We start from the raw sequence: 22,352 nt of genomic DNA, 5'->3' as shown, positions 1-22,352 counted from the left end.
AACCATGTACAACACAATCACCTCCTTTGCAACAAAGGAATTAGTCAGCCTATAGGCCAAATGGGAAAGGGATATAGGAGCAATACAACCAGAAGACTAGATTACTGTGTTAATGTACCCCAGGGAAGCCGCTATCTCATCCAGACTTCGGCTTGTACAGCTTAAGATCCTACACCGCACTTACTACCCGAGAGTGGCTCTCTTCCGGTGGGGTAAAGCCCCAGACCAACGGTGCTTGCGCTGTAAATGTGAAGAAGGCACCTTCTTCCACATTATATGGGAATGCGACCACATAAAGCAATATTGGCAGGCATGCTGCGATGAACTATCTAGGGTCATAGGAAAAACAATATCAAGAGAACCAAAGTAGTGGCTGCTAGAGGTAGATGACGAAAGCGATTTGTCGAGATATGAAAAGTTATTTATATCGACGGCCACTGCAGTGTTCAGAAGGAACATTGCGCAACTGTGGGGCTCGGAGGCCACTCCCAGATTCGAGCAGTGGGTAACAGATGTTGACATATGTGCCGCAACGGAACATCGGGTATACACAGCAAGAGGATTGCCTGACAAAGCGAGGAAAATATGGCAAAATTGGGAAGACATTCACTGACTGGTCTGCTGCCAAGCCCAGAACATATACCTAGGAGGAAAGTGTGAGTCATGCAATTGCCAATGGAACTTTGCCTTTCACTGCTAATGATACTGTGGACACGCCTGAATTACGGACACCCAGGCTGCAAGGGGAGGCGGGAAGGGACACGCAGAGTGTAACAGTCAATGGCCCTCATTCCGAGGTTGGTGCTAGTCATGGCGCTATTAGTGCCATGACTAGCACCAATACCAGTACCGCCACCAACTTGGTGGTATGGAGACTTACCGGTCTATCCCGATCTTAGCGGGACCGGTAAGTCCCCATTTGAAAAGCCATTCCCCATTCCCATTTGAACCCCATAGGGCCCAATGGGAAGGGGGAAGACGTCAATAACGGTACCGCAAATTGCGGTACTGTTATTGACCCCGGTATCCCTTTGCAGGGTCCCGTCCATAACGCCTGGTAAAACCTGGTAAAACCAGGCGTTAAGGGAGGGACCCGCAAAGGGAGCTCAGAATAGGGCGCAAAGGGATTACCGGCACCGGTGTCATTACCGGTCCCCGGCATCCCTTTGCGCAAAGGTCGTAATGACCCCCAATGTGTCACTTACCATATTTGTTTGTGGAAAAAAACAATAAAATTGTTTGATTAAAAAAGATTACTTTTTCTATCTGATTCTCATGCCCTGGGATGTGGATCTTCCTAAAAAGTCAAAAATCAAAGAACTATATGTAAAAAACTAACTAACCTTAATAAAAAAAACAATAGCTTCATTCTACCTTCCCAATTAAAGCAATTGGCATTAAAAAATGGGGATTCTAAGTTCCCTAGTTTGTTGAGAGAATTACCTGTATGTTGTACTCACTATCATTCGCTCAGTCCGTGCCGAGTGACATTAATCAGTTGTTTGAGATTCTGTGTTGAGGCTACCACCCTTACATGATGTGTCTGTAAATAAATATGTTACATAGTTACTATGGAACTTATCTCCAACTCCTCTGATTTTATCAATGTTTTCGAATAGATCAAGATGAAGTAGTATCTTCACATAGTTAAGCAGTCTTACCCCATATTTGCTGGTGGGACCTGTGTGGTTCACGTTGAGTTTTAGATTCTTCACCAGCATATGTCGTATATTAACCAAAATCTACCTGTAAATCGAGAGCTTTATGTAATCATCCCATCTTCTCATCTGTCTCCCTTAACTTAATATACCTCAATGGTAATGTGGTATGGTCTATTTCATCTACAGCCAACTCTTACCTTGCACGAGCGAATCTGTAATAGTATTATGTCTCAGGAGCCAAAAGGAACGCAATTTTCTAAGATGGCCGTCTTTTGTTGACAAACGTCATCACGCCTTTGCGTGATGATGTCATTTTGTAGTTCAATTGACCCGCAGTGATATGAATAATATTCAATCTCATTGCCCCGTGATTCCAGTTATTAGATATTTATAATACAAATATACGAGTTCAATAATGTAAACAAGGAACACCCATGGTCAAATCTCTATCTCCGTATACATTTGGTGTGTTACTGGACATGCCCCATGGTGTATATGTCTATTCTTGTCAAGATCTGTTATATTTCTGGATTTGTCAAGTTTATCTTTGTGTTGCAAATGATCTACTGCTCCTCTGCCAGTGGATATCGGTTCTGATTATTTACAATTCCATATAGTAGTTTCAAGAACTAATAATGACTAATCCTAGACATAGTCATAGGTTGAGATTTGATTGTTATTGGGTCCCTATGCGTCATCATAGACCCCTTATCTGTCTGCAGTAGCGTGTCCTGTACAGATGTCTATATGTATGTTGAATAAAACCCATAATGAGTGTAATTATACCTTTCAAATAGTATCTATCTATCCGATGCGACCACTCTGTGCTGAATCTGACTTCAAGCTGGATAAACAACTAGGGGTTTTATACAGACCTTCACATACGGTTATGGTAATCCACTAGCCCTAATATGCAGAGATCTGCTCCCATGTAAGTTTTTAACATATATTACAAAGAATGTGTATATTACACGTAAGTGGTGAAAAACCATAATCTAACTTCCTAGTGAATTATGTTAGATCTCCAAGTGTATTTCATCAAGGTGTTCATCTAACTAGGATCATGCTCCCAATCTTCTGATCAGTTCTAGCCACAATTGACATTCACTTGTTTAGTGCTCAACCAATTAAATAAATGAAATAAATAACCTGCTAATTAACTCTTAGACATCTAGCACAGTTTGATTTCTGTATTTGTCTTGGTTCACAAGGCTAACCTCCATTTTTCAGGTTATTGCTGCCTGCCTAAATAGTTAGCTGCTAGAAACTACAGTTCCCATTAGCACTGTAGTTCCGGGGGATACTTTTTTAAAAACTAGGCATGTGAGCGTTAGGCCACTCAGTGACGCCGCAAGATGCAGCATGGACCAACACAAAAGTTTTGTCAGAGGTGAGCTACATACATTTAGATTGTATACATGGTGATTCAGACAAGGGAAACCGTCCATAACACCAATATTTGGAGGGCGCTACTCAATACAAGATCCTTAGTTAAACACGCCTCTGAAGTCGCAGATTTTATTACCAAACATAATTTGGATGTCATATGTGTAATGGAAACGTGGCTCTCTACGGCAACAAACCACACTGCAAATTTAGCTACCCAATAGTTACAGCATTTATAGAGACGACAGAATCCTGGGCAGCGGTGGGGGTGTTGCCATTATTCTCAAAGATATTTTTAAAGCCCACATCTCACCGATACCTTCATTGGAAGACTGAATTTCTATTGTTAAAAATTGGCACTGACGAGAATACTACTATTAACATGTTAAATATATTCTGTCCACCGTCTTGCACTGTGGCTTTTGAAGAAGAAAACACTGTGCTTATGAATGATTCCTTTAAACTGACATCACATACCCTCATCCTGGGTGATTTTAACCTATGGGATAAGGATGATTCTGACAACAAGGCCTCTTCATTGATGACAACGCTTGACTCCTTTGGCTTTGCTCAAAATCATAAGTACTGCTAGCCACCAAAAAGGCCACATTCTTGATTGGGTTTTAACCCTCAATCTTATAGTTTCCTCACCTATAATAGAGCCGAGTCCATGGTCTGACCACTATTGTATCTTCTTTGACCTGGTGTCACCAAAGCCTCAACAAAGACTTACCCCCTCACCTGGTTTGGAACACATGTCGAGGAACATAAGTAACATGTCTCAGTCCATATTTCAGGCTTTTATTATAGACCAGTTGAGTTCATGCACCTTGACCAATGATACTAATATATTAGTACAACAATTTATTGACACCACTTCACTGGCTGTTAATACGCTTGCCCCTCTTCGCCTGAAAAACAAGAAAATGGGAATCTCTAATCAGGTTACATTTAACACAGAATTACATGATGGCATGAAACAGAAAAGATCTTTGTAAAGAATCTGGAGGAAAGACCCATGCCCTGACACATATGCTAAGTACAATGACGGAGCCCTCCAGTGTAAAAAAAAGCCTTGCTCTCTAATAAGGAATTTTACTTTGAAAATAGAATCGCTAATGCCAAATCTGACAAAAGAGAACTCTTTAAAGTACTAAGAGAGCTTGAAGGGATAAAAAGACGAACACAACTCGACTCAAGCTACCGACTCATGGTGCACAGAAATGCAACTAGGTTTTTAATAAAATAATAAAATAAAAAACTACCAAACTAACATTAATAGGCAGAAGAACCTTGTTTCTGTGCAGCCAAACCCTATAAATACCTTTTTTAGTCAAAATGACACAGCTCGTACTGTCCCCTTGTTTCTGTGCAGCCAAACCCTATAAATACCTTTTTTAGTCAAAATGACACAGCTCGTACTGTCCCCCTCCTTGATTTTATTGCTTCATAGGAGGAGGACATAAAAAAGATTGTTTTAGAACTTAAACCCACATAATGTGTCTCAGATATTTGTCGTTCAAGTCTCATTCAGGACTCTATTCACTTGCTTACCCCCATCTTCTTTAAAATCATTAGCTCATTCTTTAGAGTATCTGTTGTTCCCTCTAGCTTGAATGATGTGTGGATAACACCTATTCTGAAGAAGCCTACCTTAGATTGCGGGAATGTTGGTAATTACCATCTCATTACCATTGTAACATTTTTATTGAAGATACTGGACAAGATCGCTTATTTACAACTTCAAGAACATGTTGAATGACATAGCCTGTTAAGTTTGCATCAATCTGGATTCCATGCCATGCATGGTACGTAGACAGCCCTGATTGACCTTCATGCAAACTTGGTGGAAATAGCAGGAAGGGGCAAGCTTGCTCTTCTGGTTTTGCTCGATATGTCAGCTGCCTTTGACCTGGTGGATCATCCCCTCCTTTTGGACAGGATGTGACACGAGGTCGACTGCTCAAAAGCCACAGTCTCTTGGCTTGCCTCATTTCTTGGCCCTAGGACAGCACAGTGGCTATTGACAATTTTAAGGCCCCACCGGAGACCCTCTTATGTGGATTGTCACAGGGCACCTGTCTTTCGCCTATTCTATATAACATTTATACCCGTCCGCTGTTCGACATGCTTGATACTGCTTATGTCGTCTACACTAATTATGCAGACGACACCCAGTTTATCCTGGAACTTGATGGAGATTATGATACTGATCTTCTTCACCTAAATAGTGTCTATGAAATGATCCAGCACTGGATGACTCTTAACTCACTGGCGCTGAAGAACAATAAGACTGAACCTATGACTGTAGGATCGCCTCAAAGAATTTCAAAACTTGAAGCACAGTATTCCCATTTTCTTATATCTAACTGCCCTATTGTAATCAGCCCCCACTTAAAAACGCTTGGTGTCACACTAGACTCTGACCTGACCATGAATCAACATGTTTCACAAATAAAAGATTCATGTTCATACATTAATAAACTTCTGAGACAGATCAAACCTTATTTGTCTCTAGAACATCTTGCCTTATTAGCTGCAGCACTTGTTAATTCACGCCTTTACTATTGTAATGGCTTATTGGCAGGCACTTCTAAGAAAAAGCTTCATAGCCTTCAAGTAGTATAAAACAATGCAATCAGAACAATTTGCAATCTGGGTCCACGCAACCATGTCACTCAGTCAAGACGAGAATTGCACTGGCTGCCTATTTGCTATTTTGCATTTCTCATAAAGTCTTGACTTTGTCATGCAATTGCCTTACCAACCAAGCAGCTAACAGATTAAGACAGAGCGCTACTATTCGCACTTTGAGGTCCAGTGAACTTTCTGTCCCCTGGCAAAAATGAGAAATGTTGGTTGCTGGTGTTTTTCCGTTCAGGCCCTGCTCCTTTGGAACCCCATACTGGTCTGCATCCACCTTGTGGTCTTGCCAGCTTCAAAAAGGCTGTTAAGACATTCTTTTTTAATTCCAATGATTAGATTGGAATTGCTTTCGGTTTTCTGTCCTGGTCCTGACCCCTGATTTTGGCCCCCTGTCTTGCAGCGCACTGTGGCCTTTGGGCGTGTTGCGCCTTATAAGAATTCAATAACATAGCATAACTGTGGTGGCTGATGCAGACCTTCTACCTGTTGTGCCTCTGCCAGCACACTGCCCTGCATCTCTGGAAGTGGAGCAGGAGGCGGGCACTGGGGTTGCAGTTGTGGTGCCTGCTGTGCTGGTGCCTTCCTGTTCTTCTTGGCTGTCATGCTTGCCTGTGATGAGATAAGTGACATGCCATATCCTATGTTCAATACAGGTTGTTTGTGCATTGAATTACAGAGTTGATCTTAGCCCAGACACCCATTACAGTTCTTCTGGGAAAGGGTGTGGATGTTTAACATGGGACCCGCATGGGATTTGAGTGTAGCATGCAACTGGTGAATGCGTCTTCACTGACTGAATTCAGTAGGTGGCGTTGCGTGGCCCTAAAAGGATTGTGTAGTGGCCACATGTGGTGATCATAGCAGCGAGGCTTGGTGCAGCTTTTGACTAGGCCTTGACTGATGTGTGCAGGAGCCCTACAGCCCTCCATAAGACTTGTTGGTGTTTGGATAGGTGGCATAAGCCCCACATATATGTTTCTGGGCAATTGCATTACATGATTACCTATGCCTCTACGTCTGAGGGTGATGGGTGATGGTACATGTCCATGCACTGGAGAGTTACTGGTCCATTCATGGTACATGTGGCCACTTATATGTTACACTTGTGGTGCTTTTTACAGTGCCCTCTCACTGCATGTGAAGTGTTTTTGGGCGTGAGCTGCCAGATGACCTGCTCAAAGCATATTGTCGAGTAGTGGAGGCCTTGGGCTCTATGTTGAGGTTCTGATGTTTCACATTGCACTTACCAGCTCAGGTTGGCTGGCAGCTCCGCACCAGGCTTCCCCTACGCCCTCCAGTCCTACCATGTGGAGGATGGTGCTGAGCGCCTTCTCCCAAGGGGATAGAACCAGGGGTGCCACGTTTCCTCCTTATGTGGCAGCTGTCTCTCTATGATGTTGTGCAAGGTGACTGTGCACACTGGCCTTAAGGTCATCACATCTTTGTTTGATGTCGTCGACATCCTTGGGTATGGTTCCCACTGCCACCACTTTATCCCAGACCTCTGTCCAGGTGAGGGCCTTGCGCTGCAGTGTGGTCTTCCTGGTACTGGCCCTATACAACGAGTCTGCATTTGTCACCTCTTCATCAGCCAGAACTGTCAGTTTTGCCTCTGGGAATTTTGGTTTCCGCAGTCTCATTTATGGTACACAGGATTTGGCTTTGTTCCCTAACATAGCTGGGCAGTTTTTTAGGCTAGTGGATTGTGTTTTTCAAAATGGCCACCAATCCGCTTCCTCTTTTCAAGGGGAGGCTATTTCCGACTTGTTTTAATTCCGCAGATTTTAGGCAGAATTGCCATTCAGTAATCCCTCCAATATTGATGGCAGTAAATGGTATTTCGACTGTAAATCGGCAAAATTACCACTCAGTGTTGGATTTTGATGGTTATTCGGCCAGGTGTATTTACTGTTACTGCAAGGTGGATTTTTCCATGTCCATGGCTTCATAATATGGTGGTAATTCCACCAACTACATTGGTGGAAACAGTAATTCTGTATGGCGGAAATACCAACATTATTACTGCTGAACTTGGAATGAGCCCCATTATGCTAGCCACACAACATAGAGTTTTCAGACACAGTGATGATTGCTATGTCAGTTCATGTGTGACAGCTGGACTGCATTTTAGTGGCATTCTGTGTGTTGTTCGGGTCACAGCTCTAACAGGGTACACGCTATTATATCTTAATCCATCAACCCTAAGGGCAACTGTCTAAAGGTGAGGGTTATGTTATACATGCAGAACACAGGCACACTGAATAAAATGCAGTCACATGCAAATTACCTGCACATTTGTCAGACATGTTGAAGATACATTTAATGCATGCCCACTTGTCTGTAATGAAATAGAAATATTTTATATTGGATACGGATGTAGAGTTGCACTGTATGAACACAGTGAAGAAAAAAAGTATTTAGCCTTAGTGGTAATAAATGGTCATCCATAGAGAGAACATATAGCCTGAGCTCCTTTTAGTGGCTGCTTTCATTAGAGTGTGTGAAAGGTGGAGGTGGATGTAAGACAAACATACTAGTTTAGGAAAGAAGGGCCAGATGTCTGGCTTTCTGTATGCAAAGACAGTCTGGTACCCTTCTGTTGTTATGTTACAATGTGTTTACTATTGTCTTAAGGCTATGGCATGCTCTGTTGCTTGTACAGAGCTTTATGCAGCAGCATTAAGTGCACATTCCAGGATTCTGGGGTGAAACATCACTCTAGACAGATAATCCACGAGGGAGGCTTTTTCAAGAGGATGCCATGGGAAATAAACCACTCTTGAGGAATGAGGATTTTGAAATAGTTAAAGACTGTTAATAGGTTAGATAATATGAGAGTAAAGTACTGGCCCAAGATCACACACACTATGGTTAAGTTCTAATGCTGTTTTTTTAGCCCAATTTTGAGTCTAATTATGACACTTGACCACATTCCTTCTCAGTTGTTTCATGACAAGGAGCTTTTATCTGTGAATGCTTGACTTTGAAGAGAACTAAACCAACATGACAATACATACAACAATCCTTATAAAACCATGTTGTGCAAAAGAACCATGATTGCAGCTTTATTTTCTGTATCATAAGTGGAAGTATAAAGTACCAGTCCCTAAATGTGAAAACATGTCACCTTGGTTTGCTACTAATTTTCAAAGATTTAAGTACACTGAGCAAAAGAAACTGCACAATAAGGTCACTTGCCTGTATTGTATGTTTGATACTGATTAGCTAATTGTTATTCAGTATGTGAGGAACATTTGACATTTAAAAAAAGCAAAATGGGTTTTAATTAAAATAAGCAGAACTGATAAAAGCTTGTTAAATATCTGTGAAATTTGGTCCGCTTTCACCTGTTTACAGCCTCTGATATGGACATTAAAAAAAGAGATAAAAAGTAACGAGCTAAACAATCCCACAGTAATGTGAGTAATCAAACCTTTTAACTGAAGACTGCAGAGTGCTGCACAGTACAGTGAGATAAGATGATCTGTCCAGGATCACTGCATCATCTGACACAAAGCTAGGCCTTTTTCTCCACTTTCTCGAATTTGGCAACCAACCCAGCCCTACCGACTAATGCATGCTTCTCCTAAATGAGGGAGGCTGTCCAGTTGTTTCGGGGTCATCCACCCTCATCTATCCACCTAGACCATTTCATCACATTTGAATGCAGTGTTCTTATGGGGGGCCTTGCCCTCAAGCCCCTCCAACCCCGTTCTCACTGCGGTGAAATGCCTCACAGCAAAATGCGTTCAGTTGGCTGTACCTAGATGGGGAGCGTGGGGTACTTTTTTTTAGCCATTGCTTGGAGAGGCAAGCTCTACACCAACATGATACTGATGTTATGGCCGTGTTTATAACGTCCCAAAAAATTGAGGATTTACCATGTAAGGAATGATCGCCCATAATAAATCATCCTAATCGCCGGGTGGAATTATGATTGCTTGTTGACAGACTCGAAATTAGGGTTCGTTTTTCAGAAATGAGGATGTCTATCTTTTCTGGGTTCAGTAGAAAATGGTTATGAACCAACCAGCAGTCAATTTTAAGTTTTGTGGGAGACCTTTAATATTCGCTGAGCAATGTCAGAATAATTCTGAGAGAAAGTGTGAGTGGGCCCTAGTTGTTGAACACTCCTGCACTAAACTCTAAATCTGTATTGCTGTTATTCTTGTTGCAAGGTCACAGGTGGTTGAGGTGAAACCCACACCTCTTGGTATGCCAAAAAAGTCAGCCTAACCACTAGGACCACGAGTCCACACTGAAATAAAAACTATGCTATACCAACCGCAATTAGCGTGGAAATCACTGTTTCCAAAACACACTGTTGCAAGGTAGCCAGGACTTCTTTTTTTTAGTCATGAAAACAGTTAGTAATGTTATGCAGGTGTGACAGATCGTCGTTCCTCAAGAGAACCCAAACAAACATCGTTTGATGTTTCTTTTGGTCTCCAGTGTCTTCCGTGTTTGTTTGGAAACAAATGATCCATTCTTATGCCAAGTCTCTGATCCCAAAGTCGAATAATTGCCCTTTTAGAATCTTGTGCGAATTGTCCGGAAAGTGTTGCGGTCTGCAGCTTTACTGGCTGTGTTTTTTTGCTTTTGCTGGTGCTCCCACTTGGCTCTGCCCCCTGCTTACTGGAGCTTATCCCTCAAATATTGCGAGACCCCGTGAAGCGGGCACAATGTGTCCAGAAAGTGTTGCGCTCTGCAGTCCGTGGATCAGCGGGTCATAGGTTGTGTGTGAAATCCAGGACTGTGTGTAACGCTTACCTCTGGGGCCCTGCAGGAGTGCCTGATCCGGTCTGTCGGTGAACACTGGTCCGGTCTTTTGGCGAACTCTGGTCCTTTGTAGCTTGCCCAAAAGACTCCCTCCACTCTGCCCACTGCAGGCTTAATCACCCAGTGAACAGAGAGTGGAGAGTGGTCTGGATGGATGGGTAAGGTTCCGGGTCACTCTGTGTTGCAGGATCTCTTGGGAACCTATGGGTATATTGTAGGCATATTCCATCATTGCTTCTCTGCAGTCTTAACCCTGTTCCTTCACTGGGTCATGGCGGCCCAGCCCAGCTGCGACGCACCTGTCTGCCTTGTGGAATGTCTCTTGTTTGTGGGCGCTAAAACCGCGCTGGTAAGTCTCACGATGGCACCTGTGATGATGCTATACAGAGCGTAGTGCCTGCATGCCGTCTTGTATTCAGAGGCACGCTTCTGCTGTTGTCCGAAGAATGAATGTTATTAATTGTGGTTTAACTCCTGTGCCCAATGTCAGACCTGTTTCTTGTCCTCTTTCAGGTCTGCTGAATGCCTGTAGCTGCAGCGCGCAGACACCGCCGCGGAGCCCCGCTGCGTGGGAGGAGTGGACTGAAGTAAGTACTATGATGTGGGGTGTGTGGGAGGTGATAGATTGTTTCTGGCTTACCCCCCTGTGTTCTTTATCTTGCAGGAGCTGCGGGCAGACGAACGGAATCAAGTGCTGGATCCCGTGGTGCAGGCAGAGCGGTTCCCAGGATGGTCGAGGTGAGTATCAGGTAAGCCTGTAGCATAGATGAAAACGCTGGAACCTTGCAGGAAATGCCGGGTCCGTTTCATACAGATCATGACAGGCAATCGTTATGCTGCGTCTCAGCCAAAGAAAAAGCTAAGCACTGGGTGTGGCCCACAGCGGGGTTTATATAGCCCTGGGCCCCACCCAGCACCACTAGGCCACCAAGGATTCTGTGTTGCAGGCCCACTAGGGGCCATTTTGGATTCTGCTGGATGACCTATCCCGGGGGCCATCTTGGAAGGGGCAACTGCCGGAAAACACTGGCAGACATCTGTTTCTGCGCCACGCAGCCACCCTCTTAGACCAAATGCCGCCAATACTGCATACTGGGATTGGGATTTTGGGGATCATGACAGCACTCTCCCTCAAAGCCCCCCCAATCAGAGCCATACCTGGCCCGGGCGTCCTGGGTGCTCAGGATGATATTGAGCCAAAAGACGAGGTGCATGTATGTGATTAACTGGTTCACAGGTCCAATCTAGAACTCCATATCCTTTCCAATCTACTAAATAGTAGAGTTTTTTCAGAAACCATCTTAGAATCCAGGATGTTTTTGACCTCGTATTCAGTTTCTCCTGGCACTGCTATGGGAGGAGGTCGTCTTAAAGAGTCTCGGGTACCCGGGTACACAGGTTTTAATAACGAGACATGAAATACCGGGTGTATAGGGAGCATAGGGGGTAGTACCAATTCCATGGCCACAGGGTTGATCATCTTCTTTATGGGATATGGTCCAATGTACTTGGGGTGGAATTCCTTAGGTCCTTTCAGCTGGATATGTTTTGTGGACAACCACACTTTGTCTCCTACTTGGTACAGTGGTTCGGGAGTCATTTTTATTGTCGGCAAAAACGCTTGTGCGTGGCTTTTGCTTCCAGAAGGGTTTGGGTGGCTCTTCTTAGAGTTTCCTTGATTCCGGCGTGCAAAGTACTAACAGCTGGCATGTCCAAAGGTGCTGGTGGGTCGAGGGTCGAAGTCCGTGGGTCTCTTCCATGTAAAATGAAGAAGGGTGAGATACCAGTGTAACTATGGACTGTGTTGTTGTATGCATATTCAGCTGCCCATAGCAGTTCTACCCAATTCAGGGCTGTCTGGGTAAGCATGCACCGGAGGTACTGTTCAAGTGTCTGGTTCGTTCTTTCGGTCTGCCGTCTGTCTGTGGGTGATGGCTGGTAGACAGACAGACCTCAATTTGAGCCTTGGCACAACAGGTCCTCCAGAATTTGGAAACAAACTGACTCCCTCGGTCCGATATCACCACTGAAGGAAAGCAATGTAGTCTGACAATGTTGGTTAGGAAGGTCTGTGCCAATACTCCTGCACTAGGTATTCCTTTCAAAGCGGTGAAGTGCACCATTTTGGTTAGGTGATCGACTACCACCAATATGGTTTTATAACCACCACAGGGCGGCAGCTCCATGATGAAGTCTAATGAGAGAGGAGTGTGCCACGGAACCGGTGGAACTGACAAGGGACGGAGCAGTCCTTGTGGTTTGGTTCTTGGCATTTTATTCCTTGCGCAGATGTCACAAGACTTCACATCTTGTGCTATGTCCTTTTGCCATGTAGGCCACCAAAAGTTCTGCTGCATTCTTGCCATAGTTTTTGCTATTCCGGGATGTCCTGCCATAAGAGCATCGTGATAAGTGTTCATAACCTGTTCATGCATTACAGGGTGTGGTAGGTAAAGGCGACTTCGGTAATATGGAAGGTCGTTAATCACGGTCCGTTGTGGTCCTTGCGAAGCCCAAGCATGTACCCGCGCTGGTTGTTTTGATCTCCTCGTGTATTTTCTCCAGCGCCGTCATGTCGTTACCAGTAATCCCCAGTAGTTTTTCCCCAGGTATGATGGGTATAGGCATAGGACTTGCATATGCATCTTCTCCTTCTGTACCCAAGCCGATTCGTGACAGTGCATCTGCTTTTCCGTTCTTTACACGTGGGCGATAGCTGACAGCGAAATCATATTCCGAAAATAACTGGGCTCACAGCAGGTGTCGTGGTGTTTGTGCCCTAGCTGTCCGTAAAAATTATAAGTTGCAGTGATCGGTGAGTACAGTGACTGGGTGCTGTGCTCCTAAGAGATGGTGACGCCATTCCTTGAAAGCGGCTTTGATGGCGAGCAGTTCCTTGTCGGTCACTGCATAGTTCAGTTCTGCTGGATTAAACTTTCGAGACCAGAAGGCTACTGGGTGTAACTGGTTGGTGTTGGGGTCTCTCTGGGATAGCACCGCCCCCATGGCCATGTTGGAGGCGTCTGTTTCCACCAAGTACGGGAGTTCTGTATTCGGATGCCTGAGTATAGGTGCTGTGGTGAATCGCAGTTTCAGTCGCTGGAAAGCCTCTTCGGCTTCGGCAGTCCACCCAAAAGTACGATTTTTACAGAGTAACGATGCTATGGGATGAACAATCTCTGAGAAATCAAGGATAAATCATCTGTAAAAGTTAGCAAATTCCAGGAAGCTCTGGACTGTTTTGATCGATGAGGGAGAAGGCCATTGTAGTATTGCTTCCACCTTGCGGTTATCCATTTGGATACCCTGAGGGCTGAGTATGTATCCAAGAAACTCCACCGTAGTAACATGAAAAGCACACTTTTCAAGTTTCGCAAACAGATGATGCTGGCGTAGTTTTTCCAAGACGGCTCTGACGTGGTGTACATGGTCTTTTGACTCTGAATAAATTAGGATGTCATCTATGTACACCATTACTCAGACGTCCAGCAACTCCCTTAACACATCAGCCATAAAATACTGGAATGCTGCCGGTGTGTTGCACAGTCCGAACGGCCTAACGGTATACTCATATAACCCGAACTTAGTGCGGAAGGCCGTTTTCCATTCGTCCCCGGCCTTCACGCAAACCAGATGGTTGGCTCCCCTGAGATCCAGTTTCATGTGAATCTTTGCCCCCTTTACTTGGTTTAATAGTACAGGAATTAAGGGCAGGGTATACCTGTTCTTTATGGTGATTTTATTGAGCCCTCTGTAGTCTATACAGGTTCTGAGATCCCCTTCTTTCTCAGGGATGAAGAAGAGGGCTGAAGAGACAGGAGACTTAGATGGATGAATAAACCCGTTAGCCAGATATTGATCTAGGTAGGCACGTTGGTGCTGGTTCTCCTTTTCAGTAAGGGCATAAATGCGACTACATGGGAGTTGCGCTCCTGGAACCAGGTCGATCTGAGAGTAGTAGGGTCTATGGGTTGGCAGGGTATTAGCTTGATCCTTGTGAAAAATATCTTGGAATTTGTCGTACTCCGGAGGCAATTGGCCTATTACCCCAAGCAAGATTCCTGGGGAATTGACTACTGGCACTTGGGACTCGACGGCTTTGGTTGAAGCAGGGTAACAAGTTTGAATGCATTCGGCTGGAAAAGTCACTGAATGGGTTTGCCAATCTATGGCTGGATTATGGCATACCAACCAGGGCATTCCCAGGATTAGTTAGAATTGGGGAGCGTTGATGAGGTCGAAGACAATCTGTTCCCGATGACCGTCATGGCATAGCAAAACTACAGTTCCAGTACATTGAGTCAATGGCCCAGTCGATAATTGTGTCCCATCCACAGATAGAGATGTATTCTCTAAATAATGCAGCAGGGAAGATGTCCCCTTTGCAAGAGGTGGGTTTAAGTTTAGAGACCACATCAATTACCTCCTCCACTGAGACTGTTTTGAAAGAGAAAGCAGGGGAATCAACACTAATTTCTACACTATTCATAATAGGGGTGAAATGACCAGATAGTAGTTTAACCTTAGCCTCAATTTATTTTTGATGAGTTGCGGTTTTGTTTGAAAAATTGTCATGAATATTTTGGCACCAGTAGCTATCAATGTGAGGTGAATCAGGCACAGTACTGCCTTTCAGCTCTTGAAGGGTTGTGAAAAGCTCCTTTGGCCTGGATTTAGCTTTAGCAATCCTGGAATTCAGGTGTTTCTCTTTGGCCTGAGCAATAAGTGTCTTATAATGTTTAACAGCAAGCCTATAGATAGAAAGGCTTGCCTCAGATGGATTATTCCACTATAAACGTTCTAATTTGCATTTTTGGGCACGAGCTTCAATTATCCCAGGTGTAAATGGTGTGTAAGATTTAATAGTACCTTTATTTATAGAGGATTTAAGTGGGGCGACTATCTCAAATGCTTTGTCCACTGCAGATCTAAATTTGGCTACAAAGACTCTCAGAGGCATGACTTTTTCAAGTGAGGGATGGAAGCAGTGGCAGAATTGTTGTATGAAAAGTATCTTGTGTGACCTTTCGTATGTTTCTAGTCATACAAAGTGGAGAAGAGACCTGATTCACAGGGAGGATGTTGTCAAGAATCATCTCAAAACATATAAAATGGTGATCCGACCAGATACAAGTATTAATCTGAATGTTTATTATAGAAAGATTTTTGGATAGAACCCAGTCTAGGGTATTTCCACCTATATCTGTGGAAGCATTCATATGTTGCACAAAATGTAGAAAGGATAAAGATTCAACTAGGGAGGTGACAGTTCTATCTGTAGGGTCATTAGCCTAGAGATTGATATCACCAAAAATAATGGTGGGGGAGTGTGACTTACAGGAATTGCCTAAAAAGAATATTAATTGTTCTTTAAAGAGAGGGGTGTGAATAGGAGGTCTATAGAGAAGCAGCAAATTAAGTGAAGACACTGGGTTATAATTCAATTTAATTAAGAGAGTCTAACAGTGATCAAATACTGCTCAGTCTGATACATGCAATAAAGAATGCAGTTTGTTAATGACAGTAAAACAATAATGATTACGATGCATCGGTACATAGATGCATAGGTACATTATTTCCTGAGGACATGGTGTATGCCGGTAAATACAAAGGATTAGGGACAAGAATAACAACAAATATCAGTTCTCGGCACTGGTTCCTTGATCTTTCCCTCGGCAGAAGATTCTTAGAATCTCCTCAGATAGCTCCTCTGATGGTTAGAAAGTTCCACTTGGAGTACGATTCCGTGTAAGAGCATTCCCATCTGTGCAATATTAGCTAGGTTTTTGATGAAGGTGAGGACATCAACATCAATTGGTCTCCCCACTAGCTCTGGAAAGTAAGTGACTAGGCGAAAGAGAACATTATGGGCCAACATTGTGCCTTCTGGTGACAGGGACATCCGTCCTGCCCTGCTGAGGTTCAGGATTATTTGTTTTCTCCCAGATGTGAACAATGTCTGCACTGTCCGGTCGCATGGAGTGCAACCAGAATGATTATCTTATTTAAAAGATGGCTTAAATGTTCTGGATTCGCTGGATCTTGAAGAAATGTGAGTGTGTCTGTTGTTCTCTCGATAAGAGTTGGACAGTCTTTGATTATGCGAAAGAACGGTGTATTGATGAGCTCATCTATTTCTGCCTGTGTTGGGATCATTTGATTCTTTTTCACTGTACTCAGGGAGTAGGATAAATTGTTCGGCAATGACAGTGAGGAGTTTATGTCTTTTCATTTACAGGATCTTGTAGGAAGTCAGTGACACTGGTGAGCCTCCCTACCAATGACGGGTATGATCTTAACACTAGATCAAGGTAAATTATTATGTCCTTCGTGATGTTTCTACTGTGGGACACCATAAGTGATTCCGAAGATTGTCTCAGTATTTAACCAGTCAGGATACTGTATTTGCTTCCAATGTAAGAGTCCTCGGTCAACATTTGGCATACTCTTTTCTCAAGGCTTAAGTGCACCTTAGTCCAAAGTTCAAAGTCATCCGACTGGGTTGTGGCTTGTACGTGCAATTTTCGTCTTCACCCTGCGACTAGGATACACAGAGTGTCTGTTTTTTATGCCCTTATCCCCATTTTTGCTTAGAGTAAGTGTCCAATAAATGCCACAATTTGCAAAAAGTTATTTGTCTTTGTCTGGTTGCTCATGCGTCCTTCTTCCGCGTCATGGATCTCGTCTGCACGTGCTGTGGTTCTTCCCCGTCACTTGTCAATTCCTCTTGTTGGGGTGCAGGCAGGGGGCCTTCTCTGATGTAGGGTTTTATATCACCGATAAAAATCCAAGCTCTCCTGCCTTGTAGTTTGACTGCAGACGGAGTGCAGTCCTCCACTGTAAAAGGACCATTGAACCTTGGCTCGTCCCACTTTTTCCTTGTGTGATTCCTTACAAGGATGACGTCTCCAGGGAAGACTGGTGGAACACGTAGACCTTGAACTTGCTCTGTTGTAGTGTCTCCTTCTGTCTTCTGTGCAGCACTGCACCCTTTTCGTCGTCGCTGCAGCTGGTCTGAAATTACAGTGAGGCAAGATGTCATGCAGTTCAGATAGTTTTGCATTTCAGACCCTAAAACATCTCCTGTTGACTTGGCATCACATTTAGTTCTATTACGGGGTGTTAGAGGAGTTCTCATTCTCCTTCCTGTAGCTATCTCGTGTGGCGTAAAATGATGGTCGGACCCAGGTTGGTTCCGAAGAGCATACAGTGCCAGTTGAAGGCAGTGCAACCATCCCTTCTTTAGAGTAAGCTTTAACTTAGCTATCCTTTACTTTAGCAAGCCATTGAGCTTCTCACAGATCCCATTACCTTGTGGATGAAACACTGATGAGAACTTGTGCTTAATACCAAGCAGCAAGCTAATCTGCTCGAACACTGCATTGACAAAATGAGGGCCATTGTCTGACCTCATGACCTCGCATACCCCCCATCTAGGGAGCACTTCTCTCTCTAAGAATTTGGCCGCACAGGTAGAGTCTGGGTGTGTACATGGAACTGCCTCAATCCATCTAGAGAATGGACACACTCAACAATTAAGTATCTGTACCCGATACATGCTTGAATCATGTCGACATAATCGACATGCAAGTGTTGAAAAGGCCCATTTGGCCTTGGGATGAATCCTCTCATTACTTTTAATGTGTGCCCCACAGTAAATTGCTGGCAAATCATACAGTTCACTATAAAGAATGCAACATGCTCGGTTAAATTCGGTATAAACCAGTCTTCTGGGAGTGTTGCTGCAAGGTTCTCTTTGTCATGTGCGCCGTGTAATGTAAGTGCTCCAGTGCTATTTTTAATAGGGCTACAGGCATTACTGGTTTACCAGTGTTGTCTTGTCACCACAAGCTGTCAAAGGGGTTTAAAGAACACCCTTGATGTTTCCACATATTCTTCTCTTCCTGCAGTGCCTCCCCTTGGAGTTCCATTAGCTGTGTTTGCCCAAATCACTGTAACTTTCAGGTGCATTTCGTGTAACCATCAATAGTTTGTTGGTATGGATAACTTCCACTTCCATGACCGCCTCACTTTTGGATTCCATACGCTTGGCTTCCATGTCTGCTGCTTGATTTCCGCGTGAGATAAAATCCGTCCCTTTTGTGTGGGCGGCGCATTTCACAACCGCTACGCCCACTGGGAGTTGTAGTGCCTTGATCAGCCTGTCCAATAAGGCTGCGTTCTGCACTGGCGTGCCGTCTGCTCGGAGGTAGCCCCTCCTTTTCCAGCGCACTAAGCCTGCGTGAACTGTCAACGTCACATAGGCGGAGTCACTGTACACAGTTACTTCCAGGTCTGCGTGGTTCTCAATGGCGAGTATCAAGAGCTGGGGGGAATCTGCCAAGGCCATGATCTGGCGGACCCTTTAATGTGGCGGTAATCGCGCTACCACCGCATTTAAGGGTTACTGCCAAACTCGTGATGAGTCCCATAGTTGCATAGGCCTAAAAAGCTCTGAATCTGCTTTATCGTGTGTGGCTTAGCTGTATTAAATATGGCTTCAGCTCTTTCTGGGGTCACTTTATTTCCTTCATGTGAGATCAACTGGCATATATACAGCACTTCTTGTTGACAATATTGTAACTTTTCCTTGTCAGCCAGTATAGTCAATAGCTGAACAGAATCGTGCCAGTATAGTCAATAGCTGAACAGAATCGTGCCTACATTGCTCTTCTGTGGTGCTGAAAATTAAGATATCATCCGCGTATTGCAACACTTTCTAGTGCAATATTGTTCAAGTCCATCTGCAGGACTCTGTTAAAGATAGATGGAGACTCACAGTACGCCTGTGGCAGCCTCGTGCTTTTCAGATACATTTGTCTGAACGTGAATGACGTCAGATCTTGTGAGTCACGGTGCAATAGGATTGAGAAAAATGCCTTTTTCAGGTCAATAACCGTGAAATATTTTGCCTCAACAGGTATATTACATAGAATTGTAGCCGGGTTCGGGACTAGAGGGACCTCGGCCTCAACAATATCGTTTATTGGCCTAAGGTCTTGAATTAGCCTCCACGAACCCCTTTTACTTTTTTTCACATGGTACACTGACGTATTACATGACGACTCTGACATCACTAAGATGCCTTGCTCTATCATGGCAGAAATTGTCTTAAAAATCCCCTCATCTGCCTCTCTGGACATGGGATAGTGCCATGCCTTGGGTAAATTTGCCCCTGATGTCAGCCTAATCTTCACTTCTCCAACCCCCTTCAAGAGGCCTACTTCATAGGGTCCTGTAGTCCATACTGAGACAGGCACCTTGGCCATGTTGTCATCAAAATATTCAGGACGGATTTGTGCCAACATCATTCTCTGAGGTACTTCTCTTTTAATCATCTTTACCCAAAATGTGAGACTCACTTCCACCCTTGTCTCTCCCATATCTGTTTGTTCTTCAAACAGCTTGTCAATGGTGACGTCAGTCAGTCGATATCCCTCTTCGATGGTGATTACTGCGCACCATTGTCGGTCCTCATCGTCATAACCATCAATCAAGGCCACTCTCCCTTTCACTGCAGCCTTGTGTAGCATCAAGGGAAATACTTGTCCCTCCTCCTCGTTCATAGGTATTCTTGGTCTGAATAGGAACTCATCAGGGGTTCTCATGATTCTGTCTGCAAGGCCTGGCTGCCCTGCCATAAGCACACGCTTACCATATGCGAATATTTCTGGCTCTAGTGGTATAGCCCTCATGGCTGGGTGTCCCACGTATGCTCTGATTATCTCGCATACATTTGAATAGTGCATTGCTGGAGTTGAACATACTATGCCCTCCTTCGTAAATGAGATTGTCATGTTAAACTTCATCATCAAGTCTCGACCCAAAATGTTTACTGGTGTCTGACGCGAGTATAATGAGGGCACATTCATTTCGCACTCTCCTATAGAGACTAGGGGGTGCATTTGTAAAGGGAACACAACTCGTTGCTCCCGTGAAACTCTGAGTATTTATGGCCTCGCCGGACAAGGAAAACTTGCCTTCACATATGCACAAGCGTGTTGCACCCGTGTTAACTAAGAAGGAATATTATTTATCCCCTAGAATGACATCGACCCTAGGTTAACTGTGAGGGTCTGGTGTCACTGATAGGATAGAACACATCAGAGTTCCCAGTGAGCTGTCCTGGTCCATATACAGCTTTGGCCCACCATGTGCTGGTGCATGTCCCCCATTCCCACTGTTACCCCCCATTCCAGGGTTTGTGGTCTGCCCTGTGCTCCTCGTCTGCGATAGTTGCAGAGGTGCCTATTGGGATTGTCATTGTGGAAAATTCCCCATGCTTTGTGGTTGCGCACCTTGTTGTGCTCCTGGTGCTTGTTGCTGTACCGTGCAATTCTGTGCACCACCCTGCTGTAAAACTACAGGTGGATTTGCCATGCCTGTTCCTTGGCCGCTCTGCATCATGCCTTGATTTCTGCATGTGCGCGCCAAATGCCCTGTCATTCCACACAGCCAACATACTGGCGGTGGTCAGATCATTTGCCCATTTGACATATCTTGGTTACCATTTTGCGTATTTTGAAAACCTTCTTGATTGTTTTGGAAACCTCCCTGATTGCTCTGCCATCCGCTTCCCCTAAATCCTCTTCCCCTGGGATAAAGCCCTGTATTGCCTTGATTATTTTGCTGTGGACTAGCCACCTGCTCATGCTTGATTCAGCTGCGCTAGTTATCATGGCTCCCTCAAGGGCATACTTTGACAATTTCCTTTGCACCAGTTTCGCTTCCTCACCCTTTCGAGTTGCTTCCTTTTTGCGATTCTTTTCATGAAGTAATCTAAAGAAATATGCAATGGTCAACTGTATTTCAGCCCAAGGCTTTCCTTCAATTCCCACCAATTTCTTGAGTTGTTTCTGTATCGGCTCTGGCAACCATTGGCACAATATATGGTAAAACACAGGTATAGATTTTGTCCAAGATTCATGAGTCTCGAGCACCCATGCGTCTTGAAAATTCTGTATGTAAATTAAAGGATCTTCAGACTCTTCATCTTTTGCCTCATTATATCTCCCATATCAGACAAGTCTGGGTATAGTACTCGCAGTGCTTTCCATACTGCAGCTCTACAATTGTGAAATGGAGCTCAGTCATGCGCAGTATTAATTGTGGGTACACCAGGGTAGCCTGCTCGTGCCCACACGTCATCTGCTCTCTCACCAAGTATGGCGATTAAGAGACCTTTGATATCCCCTATAGCTAACGTGTTCCTCCTGTATTTTTTTTCTAACTCATGTATCCACTTTCCAGCTCCCGATGTCAGCATTGGAAGCTTGTTTTTCAAGTTTTCTCGATCCATGTGGGGCCATGGTATATATTGTGGTCTTACACCCCCCTTCTCGAGCAACGGAAATTGAAATGTGTAGCCCTCTCTCTCTTCTCTCATTGTCCTCCTGTCTATTGCAGGGGTAATATTCCTGCATTGCTGTCTACCTGGTAATGCCCTTAGTCTGTCCACATAGGGCAGCAGAGACACCCCACTCTGACCGTGAGATACTCCTTCATATCGGTCAGTCTGCGTGGCAGACTCTGATGCTCTTGGTGCAGATTCGCTATTGTATGACCACCTTATTCCTCTTTCCCTTGGGAGTCGTCTTTTGTTCCTTCCCTCTTCCTCTTTTTCTTCACGCTCCACCCTTTTGGAGTTAGACATTGTCTGTCCCCAACTAGTGCAACTTCTCATGTCCTCTTTGTTCCTACTTATTTCTAATCTATCCAGGGACAGCTCCCTGTTCCCACTACTTCGGGAGACATCCTCACTGTCATACAGCTGAGTGCTTTCTAGGCGCTCGTCTTCCCCCTCTCCTTGGGGTATTTGTTCTAGCCCCATTTCATCATATATTCTATCGATCGTTTCTCCGATGCTCCTGGTGTCGAAGT

Source organism: Ambystoma mexicanum, chromosome 3q (assembly GCF_040938575.1).
Source record: "Ambystoma mexicanum isolate Mex_15411 chromosome 3q, UKY_AmexF1_1, whole genome shotgun sequence".
NCBI classification, from domain to species: domain Eukaryota; kingdom Metazoa; phylum Chordata; class Amphibia; order Caudata; family Ambystomatidae; genus Ambystoma; species Ambystoma mexicanum.
This window is presented reverse-complemented; position numbering follows the sequence as displayed.